This window comes from Hylobates moloch, unplaced genomic scaffold, assembly GCF_009828535.3.
Source record: "Hylobates moloch isolate HMO894 unplaced genomic scaffold, HMol_V3 SCAFFOLD_14, whole genome shotgun sequence".
Classification (NCBI taxonomy): Eukaryota; Metazoa; Chordata; class Mammalia; order Primates; family Hylobatidae; genus Hylobates; species Hylobates moloch.
The window spans coordinates 41211649-41226807 of record NW_026652289.1 but is presented as its reverse complement, the minus strand read 5'-3'; positions in this window follow the sequence as shown (position 1 = coordinate 41226807).

Genomic DNA, 15159 nt, shown 5'->3' with positions numbered 1-15159 from the left:
ATGTTGGGATAAACTGAGTCTCTAGTTAGGAAAAAAAAAAAGTTTCATCACAACCTTATTCTTTACCCCAAAATAAATTCCTGATGGAAGCAAGGTTAATGAACCTTGGAAGTTCATGAACTGAAAGAAGGTTTTACATTCTTGGAGTTGAAATAGGAAACCACACACCCACCCCCCCACCGCTTTTTTTTTTTTTTTTTTTTTGAGATAAGGTCTCACTCTGTCATGCAAGCTGGAGTACAGTGGCACGATCTTGGCTCACTACAGCCTCAACTGTCTATGCTCAAGTGATTCTCCCACCTCAGCCTCCTGGGTAGCTGGGACCACAGGCATGCGCCACCGTGCCCGGCTTTTTTTTTTTTTTTTTGTAAAGACAAGGTCTCACTATGTTGCCCAGGCTGGTCTTGAACTCTTGAACTCAAGCGATCCTCCCATGTAAGCCTCCCAAAGTGCTGGGATTACACGCATGAGCCACCAAGCCCAGCCAGAAAGGCCTTTTAAAAAATACAATACAAACCCAGAAACTCTAATAGAAAAGATTGATTACACTACTAACTTCACAAAAAAATGATAGTTATAAGAACAGTAACCAACTGAGGGAAATATTTGCAACGTATATTAAAGACAAAAGGCTAATTTCTATTATATATAAAGAGTGTCTTCAAATCAATAAGATCAAGAGTCCAGTAGGAAAATGTGGATAAAACAGTTAATGGTAACTAAGATAAAAATGAATTTTTAAACACATAAAAAGATTTAAAAATTAAAATGAGATACCACTCATTTTTACCTATTATGTTAGCCAAGTTGATAAAGCTTAATAACAGATTGTTAGCAAGAATGTGAAGAAACTGACACTCTCACTCATATGCACTCTCAATGCATGTGACCTTTATGGAGGCAATAAACCATAATATTTAAAACGTGCAGAGTCTTTAATCTAGCAATTGCAATTCCAGGAAATTATCCTATGGATAGGCTTGCACATACATGAAATGACATATGTATAAGAATATTCATTGTGGCATCGTTAACAATCTAAAAGACTGGAAACAAACTATCCTTCAATATCAGTCTGGCTAAATATATTGTGATACAGTCCATACAACTGAATATTATACAGCCTTTAAAATGAATGAGGCTGTTCCTCTGAACTTACAAGAGTGTGCTCTAAGATATATTGTTATGTGGAAAGGCAAGTTATTGAAGAGGGTGTATATCATGCTAGAATGTGTTTAAAAATTTAAAAATATGCATGCATATACTTATATGTGCATTGATTAACTTTGCAAAGGAACGTAAGGGACTGGTAACCAAGGCCGCCTTCCAGGAAGGGAGCTGCAAGGGGAGGCAGACTTCTTTTTCACTGCATAATCCTCTGTAACTTTTGAATTTTGTATGTACTATGTATCAAAATGAATTTCTGATTAAGAACAAATGAATTAAAAGCCATTTCACAGGAGGAAAATACCAAAAGGAGAAAAAAGCAAAAACAAAATGTTACCAATGATTACCCAGTGGTTCTAGGAATGCCTTTACTTTTTCTTTGTATTTTTCTATATTTAACTCTATTTCTTTAGTGAACATGTACTGATTTCAAATGGGGAAAAGAATCATTTTTTAAAAGCACTGTCAGAGTCACTAATCAGCATCTTTCCTGTTGAGCCGCATGTGTTCCCAGCTGGAGATGGCATGAAATCCCCCGACCACATCTGTTAATCCTGAGCCATCCCTGTAAAGACCCTCCCAGCCCCTGAATGTGGCTTTAGGGAATCAAGGCATCGCAGCTGCTTCATTGGTCCTACTCCAAGCATGCTGGAGGCGGGACCTGTGCTTGAATGACAGCAGAGCTCCAACTCCAAGAGGAAGGGAAGAAGCACAGCGACCCCTGCAAACTTGGAAAAACCACACACACACACACACACACACACACACACACACACACACACACACACCAGTTAACATTTGAGCAGCACTCTAGAGTTTGCCAGGAGCATCGTATACATTTTATTTGATTCTCACAACTGCCATGAGATGTAGCTCTGAGGATTCTCCCCCTTTTGAATGCTAATGAAATTGATGTGCTGAGAGGGAAAGTGACTCATCCAAGCCTCCACAGCTACATATTCCTGGGTCAGGAGTTCCATACAGATATTCTAGCTCCAAATGTTCAGCTCTCTCTTCTTCATTAAGTTGTTGTGGTGGACACTAAATAAGCTCACCAGAACTGAGTGTCTCTTTTTTCCTGGGCACACAACTAGATAATATCTCCCTCCCCCTCTTGCAATTCAGTGTGGTCATTGAATTAGTCATGGCTTTTTTGTTTGTTTTGTTTTGTTTTGAGACGGAGTCTTGCTCTGTTGCCCAGGCTGGAGTGCAGTGGTGTGATCTCAGCTCACTGCAAACTCCGCCTCCCAGGTTCACGCCATTCTCCTGCCTCAACCTCCCAAGTAGCTGGGACTACAGGCACAGGCCACCAAATCCAGCTAATTTTTGTATTTTTAATAGAGACGGGGTTTCACCATGTTAGCCAGGATGGTCTCGATCTCCTGACCTTGTGATCCACCCGCCTTGGCTTCCCAAAGTGCTGGGATTACAGGCATGAGCCACCACACCCGGCCCGAATTAGTCATGGTTTTTTAGTATGATGTTCTGACATCCAAGACCTGGGGAGACTGCCCCTTCCAGAGTTGGCACATTTCTAGAGATAGTGACCCTCCCAAGAGTACACCTTTCAAATGCAAATTACTCAGTCCAAAGCCCACACCCTCAACACCTGCCCTCATACTGTGGGACACTATTGCCCTGCCCTACTTACCCCAGGGCCAGCCATCAGACAACTAGGGGCAAGCCCCTACCCCCCGAGTCTCAAATTAACCAATTCTAAACCTGCTTACCCTGCCTTCCCCAGACAACCTCAGTGAAGGTTTTCCCACAGTTCCCTTCACTCCCTCTGCCTGCTCCCACATGTGGCCCTGCGTGGCATGGCATGCCCCCTTCTTATCGGGAACTGTCAGTAACAAATTCTCTTTTCAGTGGTAATTGCCTCCTGATCTGTTGGCCTCACTGTACATGAGCAATCATAAAACTTACATTTTAAAATAGTTATGAGGCTAAATTTCTAGCCAATGGAAGGTGAGCAGAATTTCAAGATGTCACCTCCAGGGCTGGCCCATGAAAGCCTCCCATGCAGGTTTCTCTCTCTCTCTCTCTGTCTCATACACACACACGTGCGCATGCATGCGCACACACACACTACTGGCTGGTTGTACAGCATGCAGCGAAATATTTGCAGGTCCTAGGGATGACGGAACTACAAAGGGAAAGGAACCTGAGTGCCCGAATTACCACATGGAAACCACCTGCCAAACACCCAAATCACACTCATACCTGAACAAAAAGTAAACTTCTACTGTTTTAAGATATTGCAATCTTGAGTTTCTCTGCTACACCAATGGCACTACCCTGACCAATTCAGTTGCCAAAGCATGCCTTTGGTGACTTCCCCCTCTTCCCATAGCCCTCCTTGTCTCTCAGACTCCTTTTCTTCATTCTCCATTTCCCCAAGGCCTTGGTGATCTACAGTTCTCCCAGATTGCCGAAGGCCCTCTAGAAAAGCATCCTATTCTATCAAGTATATTCCTCCAAATTCAGTTCTACAAATGTCTCCGAAGTGCCTACCTTGTTGCAGGGCACCGAACAGGATATGAGATAAAAGTACTAGGCCTGTGGGTGGGCTGGGTACCAGCTACTGGAGGCGAGGAGCTAGGCTGGCTCCAGGGACACAGGGATAAATCAGAGTATTTGCCACTTGTATTACAGACTCTCCCATTGCTAGGTATGCATATTTCAACATCAAAGAAAGGAAGGGGAAGGAGAAGAGACAGAAAGAGATTGCAGTTAACTGAGTGAGACTCAAAGAACCAGGACAAGACTGATCAGGGGCCCCAAGGGGAACTAGGGAGTATCTTGAGAACCTGGGGTCAGGCAAAGGGGAGGCACAGGGACTCAAAAAGCATAGGTAAGAACGCTGGAGACAGGGAGCACTCATGTTCCACAGGGTTTTGAAGAAGATCCCAGAGCTATTGGCCTTCTGTTTCTGAAACTAAGCCTTCATTGTAAACACCCCAGAAACACCCACCAGTGGCTCACCCCTTCCCAGTGTCCCTCATCAGGTGAGAGCATTTGTGTCTACAGCTCTGGGCCTGGGCCCTGGGCTCACTGGACTGCTGAATGCACCTCCAACACAAGTCACACAGCCCCGAGGGGCACATGTACACATTCAGCAAATGTGCAGGGCTTGCTGCAAGGACCTGGGGAGGCAGCACGTGTGAGACACTGTCTTAGTCAAGCATCACTTGGCTGCAAGAAACAGGAACCCCCCACCCACCTCTTCAAATTAGCTCAACTAATAAAGAGTTTTATTGAAGGGCTACCAGAAAAACTCAAGGAAATACTGAGCACGAAGTGAAAGTAATTCTCACAGCAGCCGGAAAGTCATCTGTGCTTCCCTCTCCCTCCCTCCCTCCTCTTTCTGGGTAGCACCATCATGTTTCCAGTTCTCTCTGTAGAAGCGTGTCATCTAGGTGCTGTGGTTCTGGTTCATCCATAACTTAGGCTTTCCATGGCTTACATGAGCCAGGCTCACTTGGCCTCAACTCCACAGGGCACCATAGCGCAGCCTCCCAGCTCACCAACTCATTCTCTCTCAGAGTCTTAATTTCAAATTCTTAAAAGAATTGATCTGATTAAGGAACTGATCAAACTAGATCATATGTCCACCCCTCGTCTCATCAGCATGGAAGAGAGAGCTGCCCTTCCAGCTGCTGGGAGCCCTGTCAGATGAATAAGCAAAGTGTGTAGGCAGAGATACAAACTCCCTCACAGAGCCACTGCAGACCAGCTCTGGCTCTCTAAAACCTCATGGTCCATGCCCTGGGAGAGTGTGTCTTCCAGCAAACTCCAACAAGGAATGAAAATGAGACATCAATCCTATTTCCCAGGGAGGAACCATGAATCCAAGGGAGAATGACCTATGGCAGGTCAGGAACTCAACTGGGTCGCCATGGGAGCAATTGTCCTGACTTCACACAGATCCATCCCATCCTGTGTCTCCCACTGACCCAGACCATATACCAGCATCCTTGCTCCCTAGGCACTTATACGCCAACATAGACCATGCTGGTCTAAAAGGATCTGACATATTGCAATGCAAAAATACAGAATGTAAACAAAACTTGTCCCATGGTGGCAAAAGAAACGCAGAGACCTGGTTGCTTATCCTGACCCTGAAACTAGCTTGCCAAGTGAAGGTGGACAAGCCACTTCCTCCTCCTGCACTAGATGACCTCGATTGTCTACCCTTCCAGCTCTGACCTTCCTTGGCTGAGGGACATCTCAGGCAGGGCTAGTGGGGTAGTATGTGAAAAGGAAGATGGTTCGTGCTTTTTTCTACTTAGTTAGACAAGATTCTCTGGATGAGGCCAGTTCCCAGAATTGCTTAAAAGAGGGAAGAGAGAGGGCAGTAGACTGAATGGAAAGAGTTTTCAGGCCTGGTGCCACTTGGGAGAAAGGGCTGGGTCATTGTTGTAAGACAGGTACATCTGACCGGGCAGAAGATTGGTTTCCTGTTGAAAGACGTTGGTCCTCATGGTCTTCAGCAGGTGTGAGTATGAATATGGAGGAGCTGAAGCAGTGTGGGGGCAGCCAGAAGGTAAAATACTTGCTTTCTGTGGTCTTCTCTACAGGGTCTCCAAGGAGCCTCTTGTGGGATTCTTCAGGGCATCCTGGTGTGAGTTATAAGCATTTCTGTCATAAGGCACAGAAACCCCACCCAAATTATCGTTAAGTCAAATGATAAGTTAGTGCCACATGTAGCTGAAAAGTTCAGAGGTAGGTCTGGCTTCAGGCATGGCTGGATACAGGTGCTCAAAGAGAATCACCAAAACCTCGTTCTTTATCTCTAAGGCCCACTTTCTCTGGATAGCATTCATTCTCAGAAAGACTCTCCTGGTATAACCACAAGATGACTGCAGCAGCTCCACCACATACCTCCAGGTTTAAGTCCTATGAGGAAGTGTGAGTCAGCTTTCCTAGCACTCCAACAAACAAAAAACCCAGAACTGAATTTCATTGGCTCTGACTGGTCTCCCTTGAATTACGTGCTAGTTTCCGAACCAATCACTGTCAGCAGGGGAGTGGAATGCTCTGGTTTTATAAGTCTGAGCCTTACTGTATAACCCACAGGTCAAGGGTGGATCCTACTCAACCACATGGGCTGAGAGAGAGAGAGGTGGGTTCTCAGATGCTATTACCAGGAAAATCAGGATTGGATGTTTGGAAAGCAAATTACCCATGATCACTATAGCAAGTTATCCTAAACTGGGACTATTGCTAACAGTATATTTTCATTGCAGTTGTAAATTCAGGTGGAAAGACCTCCATTTCAGCTATATACCGACACACCTTATCCTCCTAGCAGTGGAGGATTTCTTTTTTTAAGTTCCGGGGTACATGTACAGAATGTGCAGGTTTGTTATGCAGGTAAATGTGTGCTATGGTGGTTTGCTGCACCTATCAACCCATCACCTAGGTATGAAGCCCAGCATGCATGAGCTATTTTTCCTGATCCTCTCTCTCCTCCGCCACCCCTCAACAGGCCCCAGTGTGTGCTGTTCCCCTCCCTATGTCCATGTGTTCTCATTGTTCATCATTCTACTCCATGAAATGCCTAATACAGGGCCTGTCTGGTACACAGTAAGTACTTAGTACCTGCTTCTTGAATTGAATATCTGCAATGGAAAAAAATCACAACGAGCACTGCATGCAGCATCTTATATAATTTGCCAAGCACCTTTGTATCCATTTTCTAATTTCGTCCTCCCAAAGCCCTATCAGAAAGGCATTATTAGCCTTATTTTACAGGTATGAAGATGGAAGATCAGTCAACTGGTAAGTGATTTGTCCAGCCAGTGAGTGTTGGAGCAGGGTCTCAAACCCAGGACTTCTCAACCTAAAGTATGGGCTCTTTCCTCTCCACTGTGCAACCAACCAGTCAAGAAAGGAGAGGACACCAGCACCAGGGTTTGGGTCCCTGCTACTCTAGCCCAGAGAGATTCAGCCACAATAAATTACTTCCCATCCACTAAGATGGCCAGCAGGGTCTCTTTTCCTATGGATCTGGAGATAGTCCTGTTTCCATATCATGTGTCCTGGGCACACAGAGCCTTAGGGGCAGGAATAAATGCTGAGATGAGCACTGTGGTGCCAGGCAACCTGACTGATCCTCTGCCAGAGCCCCCAGCCCCTGACACCCTCCAGTCCTCTACTAAGGCTGGGGCCAGGGCTGAGCTGAGTTCTGAACATCATTTATTGACACATAAAATCCAAAGGTTTGCTTCTCCAAGGTTCCGCTGAGCCTGCATTTTTTAAATAACTACTCCAACCACTGAAAACATGCCTGTCCTTTCGGTTACTGCCTTTGAAAGACTTGATATATTTTGGAGCATTTGTTTACTTAATATTTTTAAATTGAATTTAGAATTTTTACAGCATTGCTATTAAATATGTGTCACCTATTTTGAACTGTATATAAGTGTTTATAAGAGCTGTGTGCATTTCCCAATATTTATTTAATCCTCTAAATTAACCTTTGAATGTCTTGCAAAGTGCCTTGTTAAGCATGTCACTTTTTTCTCTTAACACAGTGCATAAAAATATTCATAAAATTGCATTTTTTTTGAGCATTAATCCACTTATCAAAAATAGGTATGTGGTTGTGTTCATTTATTTAATTGAGGACTTTAAATTTTCAAGAAGGGTAAAAATGACCAACCAAATGTAAGATATCTGAGAAGCCACAAAGGAACTGCTTATCCAACCTTAGAGAAACAATCAAATAAACTCTAATGCTGACATGAAACAGACACACTAAACACGGGCAGAGGCTCAAGGGTGGAGAAAAAGGACTAGGAGTTGGAGTAAAGAAAATGCTTCAACTAACTGGACAAAGAGAAGTTCCAGATATGCAGCACCAATGAGCTATAATGAGCATGATCTGGCCCAATGCAGGAAATATGTAACCAATACAGTCATCACAGTGAACTGGAATACTATTCACCTCTCACTCCCCACGTTGCCCTCCGTACTCAGAGGAACAAGTTCTTGTTTTTTTCAGTGATCAGCTACAAGCCCTAGGGGAAATCTTTTGACAGAACTTCAAATCCTAGAGAATGATATGCTCTGTCAAGAGTTTGATTATTGGGCTCATTACAGGTTTTGAGAAGAATAAGATTAACTGTTCACAACAAAATGGATGAGAAAATACAATTTTATTAATAGCAGGTAAGATCTGTTGAAATGAAGTGTGTTGCACTATGTATACCTCATTTCCCATCAGGTCCTGCTGATCTGCTGCCTTTTAGGTACTTTTTCGAGCTGTTTAGTATCTGTTGAGTTATCTGACATCATGATTGATGCCTCAGGCTCTCACTAGACTTAGAGAAGGGGCAGCTTGGCATAAGGTCCAGAGCACTGGAGTTAGGTACTACATTGACCTTGGTAATTTGGACTCCTGGAATGATTAGTTTCTTTAAGCTCATGTACACACACACACACACACACACACACACCTGGCAACCTCAGGGTTCTTTCTCTTCTGTCCACCAGCAGATCCCATTCTCTTTGCACTCAAGGTAAGACTTGCTAAGATCCAAGGACTGGACTTAAGTAGTTAGAGGGCTGTCAACTATGAGCACCAGTGGCCTTATCAAGCAGCTTGTTTGTTTGATTGTTTGGTTGTTTGTAGAGATGGAGTCTCACTATGTTGCCCAGGCTGCCTTGAACTCTTGGGCTCAAGCAATCCGCCCGCCTCAGCCTTCCAAGTAGCTGGGACTCGCACCCGACTTATCCAGCAGATTCTTAACATTTTCCCCTATCACAACACTTGTGAAAGATGTGAAAAACTCAAGCATGGCATACTCTCTTCATACAGGCAGATCTTAACAAAAACTTCTAATCATTTTTCAAGGAAGAAAAATATTACAATAATTATCAATAATAGTAAATTATTTTTTACTAAGGGCCACAAACTTATGGCCAATGGGCTAAAAGCAGCCTATCCCACAGAAGCATTTCCTTTGGTCTGCATAAGATTTCTTATTTGACTTCTTTTGCTATCTTGAAAATGGGATGATTTTACACTAAAAGAACAGTGATCTGGGCTTCTAGTTAGTATACACAAGGTCATGAAAGACAGTTACTCCCACCATAACACTGAGAAAACATCAGATAAACTGTAAAATCATGTTTTGTAAACCCCCCAGAGAGCTGAGGATGCAGAGAAATCTAAATAAACTAAATCTTAGAGAGAGAGAACCCTTTCATAATGGAACAGAGACCTATGGCTGCTTTTATTCTTGGGGATATGGGCAGACAGAGACACACACCTGCAACAGACTGGGGTGCTCTGCTGAATTAAAGAGAGCTGAGAATGACAGACTGGAGTTTGATTGAGCCCTCAAAGTAGATGGTGCTCACTAGCCACCAGTTCTCCCCCATGGGACCTCTATTGAGTACACAGTAACTTATGGACCTGGGCTGGAAACCAGAGCAAGAGCTCTCCCACAGAATAGAAATCTGGGGGCAGGCAGGAAATCAAAGAGGGAGAGAGAGAGAGGTCACATAATCAGTTACTATTTAGATCCCAAGGGTGAGACCTGATCCCATCCACAAGACATTTTTGAAACCAATGAAACCATTGTTTTTGCTGCTAAAAGAAGAAAAGACATCACTTTTCTGAGGGTAAATATTACCTACTTCAGCTTCTACCCTGCTTTTGTATACAATGTCTAGCTTGTGATCCAAAGTTCTAATAAATGCAAAGAATTACAACTGTAATCAAGAGAAAAATAGTCAATAGAAGCATACCTACAGATGACCCAGATAATGAAATTAACAAGCAAGAAATTTAAAAGAACAGTTACAAATATTTTAAGTTACTGGGAAGTATGAATATAATGAGTAAAAAGATAATTTCATCAGAGAAGCAGAAACTTTAAAGAAGAATCAAATGGAAATGTCAGACCTAAAAATGTAAATATCTGAAATGAAGAAGTAACTTAATAATGAGCTGGACAAAGCAAGGATCAGTAAGCTCAAAACCAGACCAATAAAAAAAAAAAAATAGCAAAACTGAAGCACAAAGAGAAAAAAAAATTTCTTAAAAACCCAAAATATGCCATCAGAGAACTGTGGGGAAAAAAATCAAATGGTATAATATAAACACAACTGAAGTCTGAAAAGAAGAGAAAGATAATTGAAGCAAGATAAATATTTAAAAGGATAATGACCCAGAATTTTCTAAATTTTATGCAACATATCAACCCACAGATGCAAGAAGCTCAGTGAATCTCAAGTCAGATAAATACATCTAAGCATATTTTAGCTAAACCACTAAAAACCAAAGATGATGAAAAAAATCTTCAGAGCAGAGAAAAAAGAAACATTAAATCTAGAGGAATAACCATGAGACTTACCGATTTATAGCAAACTTCTCAACAGAATCAATGGAATTCAGAAAATAATAGAGTTATATTGTTGAGATCCTAAAAGGGAAAAAACTGTCACTCTATAATTCTATACAGTGTGAAAACATAATTCAAAAATAAAGCAAAATAAAGACAAGGACATTTTCAGAAAAACAAAAGAAGAGAATAATCATCACCAGTAGATTAAACTAAAAGAAATACTGAAGGAAGCTCCTCAGGCTGATGAACATTATGGAGGCCAAAACTTTCAGGAAGGAATAAAGAGCACAGGAAAGGGGTATTTGCAAATATATATACATATATCTACTATTTAAACCAAAAAATAACATTGAAGTGTTAAGCTAATATCATGTCCAGAAGTAAAATATATGAAAAATAGCACAAATGGTTGGAGAGGAAATAAAAGGAATTATATTTTGTCAGATTCATACGTTGTTAAATTGTATTATGGTAATTAATACTAATTACATGATTTATTAAATGTGAAAAGTTAAGATGCATATTATAATTTCTAGAATACACATTTAAAATAATGTACAAAAGTCAACAAAGGAATAAAGTATAATAATAAAAAATGCCTGGTTAATTCAAAAGAAGGCCAGAAACGAGGAACAAATATATAAAAAGAGATGGGACACACAGTAAGAGGGCAAACTTAAACCCAACCATATCCTTAATTATACTAACCAGACACTTAAATTTTTTTAAAAACAGGTTGCCTGTTTGGGTAAAGAAACAAGCTCAAATTATGCTGCTTGCAAGAGACATACTTGAAATATAAGGACACAGTTTGAAAGTAAACAGATTGAGAAAAGATGTCCCATATAAATGCTAATCAGAAGAAAGCTGATGTGGCTATATTCATTTATATAAGAGACAAATAGACTTTGAGATAAGGAGTGTTAGCAGAAACAATGGGGATATGTTATAATGATAAAAGGATCAATTCATCAGGAAGACCTAACACTCATAAATGCGTATGCACATAACAACAGAGCTTCAAAGTACATGAAGCAAAAACTAACATAAGGGAGAACTAAACAAATCCACAATCACAGCTGAGGATTTTAATACAGCAATGAATAGAACAAGTAATCAAAAAACAAGTATACAGAAGATTTGAACACTATCAACTACCTTGACCTAATTGATATTCATAGAAAACAATATTCAACAACTTCAAAGCATACTTGTTGTTAAATTCACATGGAACAGTCACCAACATAGTCTATATGCTAAGACATAAAGCAAGTCTTCATTAATCTCAAAAGAGTATGTCAGTTGTGCACATCTCTTCCCAATTCTGCATTAGTGACACCATAATGTTGGCTCGAAAATCAGCCATGGTGGGAATATTTGCAACATGGAGATGGACAAGTAAGTGCCACAAAACAACACGCCACCCCCACCCCCACACTTCCAAGAGCCCGTTTACCTGTACACAGCTAGTAATGACTCAATATCAGCTGCAACCCCACTCACACTCAGGACAGTCTCTGCACTCAGGAACCCTGGTGACAGGCGATCCTCTAAGGGCTTTAAATATAAACACTCATTTAACCTTTACAGCAACCCACAAGGTACATCCTATTAGTATTCTCATTTTACTGATGAGGAATTGAGGTACTGAAAGATCAACTGACTTGCCCAAAGTTACACAGCTACTAAGTGGAAGAGCTGAATCCAAACCTGACAGCCCAGAGCCCGAATCCACGTGCTTCACCCTACACAGAACTGCCTTTCTTCTCTTCTTCCCCTTTCAAAAGCTTCAGTGGGTCATGAATACAGAACCCAAATTACCAGCTACAGAAAACCTGATTTCCCTTTTCTCAGAACCAGGGAAGGCCCATTGCTGAGGCCTCACTTCTTTAAGAGAATGGGAGATGTGTGCATCTAATCTTGAGAAAAATTCCCCTCCCAACACCCTCACCCCAGAAATGTGCCTAATGATGCCTTTTAAAACGCAAGGTTGTTTTCATTAACAAAACAGGTGGACCATCCACATGCAGTATTATTGGTAACGGATGGTTTTCTGCCTCCTGGCTCTAGCTGCCTGGCCCTGCCCTGCCGTCTGCTCCCTGATACTGGGGGTATAAACCCTCCTGGCCTTCTAGGACCCTTGGAAAATGCTGGCCTGGCTCCAGGCATCAAAAGCACGTCCGGCCCTTGCCCCAGCCCTGCACGGGGGCCTGAGCAGGCCTCTGGGAGATCCTGGCTAGAGTCATCAAGACCAGATGGCCAGGGAGATTACTACAATTTGATTTCCACATAATCCATGAACTTGGATAAGCGAATGTCTCTTCATATGCATTATCTTGTAATCCCAGGGAGGGCTATGCAAAGCAAAGAGCCAGGTTCTTCCGCCTCCGCAGGCCCAGCATGCTGGGTAATCCCTGCTCTACTGGACAGGGCTTCTGAAAGCCAAGCAGCTCTGCCAGGAGGCTAAGGAGATGCTGCCTCCAGGGCAGCGCTGGCTCCTCAGAAGCCTGGTATTTGAGCACAGGGAGGAGACCCTGGGCTCCCGGTGGCTCCCAGAAAGCATCGCGGATTTGAAACGCTGGGGCCAGGCAAACCCCACATGGCATGTGGGCAAAAGCCCAGGCTGGGAATCAGGACTCCTGGAGTCTCCTGCCTTTGCCTCCACTCTGTCTGAGGTCTAATACAGGTGACTCCCTGTCTCTAGGCCTGGTTATCCCCAAATGTAAAGCAAGAGGGTAGAGGCAGGTTACTTAAAGAGTCCACCTTGCTTTGCTTTGCATGTAGCCATGTGTGAGCACAAGGCCTGGATTGCCTCCCTGTCACATGTCAGGAGCTGCTAACCCAAGACCATCCTGAGACAGGTGCCCCACCCTACTGGCTGTCTCCAGTACCCCAAAGTGCCCTTCAAGAGCCTGGTCCCTGGCTCACAAGGATTAAAGTCCCAGCTCTGCCACTCACGAAAGTGAGGCGGGGCCATGCACATTCCTTCCACAGCTCCACGCCGCCCTTACTCCTAGTGAGGTTTATACAACCCTGCTTTCCTCCGGCATCTTGTGAGGGTCACAAAAATTAGGATGCCAGACTACAGAGAGAATCTAGCCTCTCAGTCTACTCAAAGCAAAAGTACGTTAAACTGAATCAAATACATGGGAAAACGATAGGATGTTGCTGTTATTACCTTTTTTCCTGGCTCTGTCTACCCTTTCACATTTCACCTCTCTTGAATTCCCATACCCTCTTCATGACTCTGCTTAATCCCATTAGCTCACCCTAATGTGTTAATGACTTGGTTGATGACTTCTGCCTCCCAATATAGCTGCATGTTTGCAGTGGCCTTCAACGCCTTCACTCAATTTGTAATAGGCAGATGGTCACTCCGTGGTGCTCACATGCCAGGAGGTGTGAGGGAAGGGGGAACATGGGCTTCGGGACCCGCAGCACAGCTTTCGACTTGGAGCGTCTGGGACGTGTATACATTTGTGTGTGGCGCCTTCCTGTGGACATCACAGGTATTGCCTGGGACCGACCCTGATTGCCAACATCTATCAGCCTCTGGCAGTCCCCACCAGGATTGTGGAGGCAACTTTCTTATGCTGTCAGTGAAAAACCCGAGGCCCACATGGAGGTGGATAACTTCTTCAAGATCAAACAGTTCCTTAGGCATTTTGCAAACAGGAAGAAGTGATCTGTAACAGCACCTTATAATTCTATAAGCATGAATGCTAAGGCAGAGAGCAGCTTGCTCAAGTCAGTTTCAAAGCTAGAAATTTAGATTTGAGGACCAATCCTCAGACCACACATGCACCTAAATCTTTGGGGAGAAAGACGACCTCATTCTTTTCTGTTTATATCAAGTAGTGATAGTCCCCTTGCTTCTGAAGCCACATCCGGTCTACTATTGCAAAATCTGCTTATGCCTGATGCTCCTTGAAGTTTCCACAAGGGCCTGACTCGACTGAGGGTTCACCCTCCACTCTCCAAATGGGCTCTGCCCAAGACGACCAGTGTCATCACTGTTGTCATTTGTAATCCATCTGGAGAGGGATGAAGATGTCCCAGAGCCACTCAGTTCATGGGCTCAGGGATGCAACAAGCTCTATCCAGAAAAATCCTGGAATAGTGGGGATTGGTGGTAGGGGGGCGGGGGTTGTCACTGTACTTATTCATTCAACAAATACTGAAAACTCTGTACCAGGATTTGGTCCAAACACAATTTGATCACAGTCCAAGGAAAGGCTGTAGGTCAGAGTTGAGAAAATTATAAGGTGAGCTGTGGGCATTGGCTGAGCATCAGTCAGGGTCCAATCAGGAAAAACTCAGCCATGCCACGTAGTTCAGAAGAATGAGTTTAATATAAGGAACTAGTTACAAAGGTGTTGGAAAGACTGAAAAATGAAAACAGAGGATGGTGGGACACCCCAGAGATCAGCAAGTTAGAAGTCACTGCCATTCCCAGGGCTGGGGGTACAGAGGAAGGATGTGGTGCTCCCAGGAGCCTCGACTACCTGCAGAAATTTGAATCATGAAGGCAGCTGCCAGCAGAACTGGGCCCAGAGTAGATGCTGGATTGCCGCACACATAAAGAATGAGGAGAAATAACTGGCTGCTCCTCCTTTCAGTATCTTGTCGGTAC